General features: G+C 34.1%; 1 long non-coding RNA gene across 1 annotated transcript in view; it reads left to right on the top strand.

Annotated features, from left to right (window-relative positions):
- Nucleotides 1–634, top strand: part of LOC128251261 (uncharacterized) — a 52,115-nt gene that overhangs the window by 832 nt on the left and 50,649 nt on the right. The window lies entirely within an intron of this gene.

Below are 634 nucleotides of genomic sequence, written 5' to 3'. Positions count from 1 at the left end.
AAAAAAAAAAAAAAAAAAAAAAAATTCATGAATGGATGTTGTTTTCAACAGCGATAATGCTATTCTTAGTACATGAGTCGTTCCAGTTAGCACGATTTTTGCACCTCCTGTAGAGATGGTAAGCCTGGTATCATTTTCAAATAGATTTCAGTACCTTTTTTTTATCATTCCTAGAGATCCTACAATCACTGGTATGGTAGTCGCCTTGAGGTGCCACATTTTTTCAATTTCTATTAGCAAGTCTTTATATTTACTGATCTTGACAAATTCTTTCGCCACCATATTATGATCACAGGGAATACTCATGTCAATTAATAAACACGTCTTCTTTGTCTGATCGTTTATAATAATATCCGGTTTATTAGATTTTATAGCCTTGTCAGTATGTACGGGGAAGTCCCAGAGAATCGATACATTTTCTCCCTCAGTCACAGCTTCAGGATGGTGTTTATACCATTTGTCAGCAGTTTTGATTTTATAATGCTGACATTATTATTATTATTATTATTATTATTATTATTCAGGTCACTGCCTGGAATCAAACTCGAAATCTTGGGGTAATCGCTTATCACGTGAAAACGGCTTCACTATTTACTTCCATACTTGTGATGCAGGAATAATTTGACCTCGGATA

Source organism: Octopus bimaculoides, chromosome 29, assembly GCF_001194135.2.
Source record: "Octopus bimaculoides isolate UCB-OBI-ISO-001 chromosome 29, ASM119413v2, whole genome shotgun sequence".
Taxonomy (NCBI): domain Eukaryota; kingdom Metazoa; phylum Mollusca; class Cephalopoda; order Octopoda; family Octopodidae; genus Octopus; species Octopus bimaculoides.
Note: the sequence above shows the minus strand (reverse complement) of the source record. Positions and strands in the feature narration are given on the sequence as shown.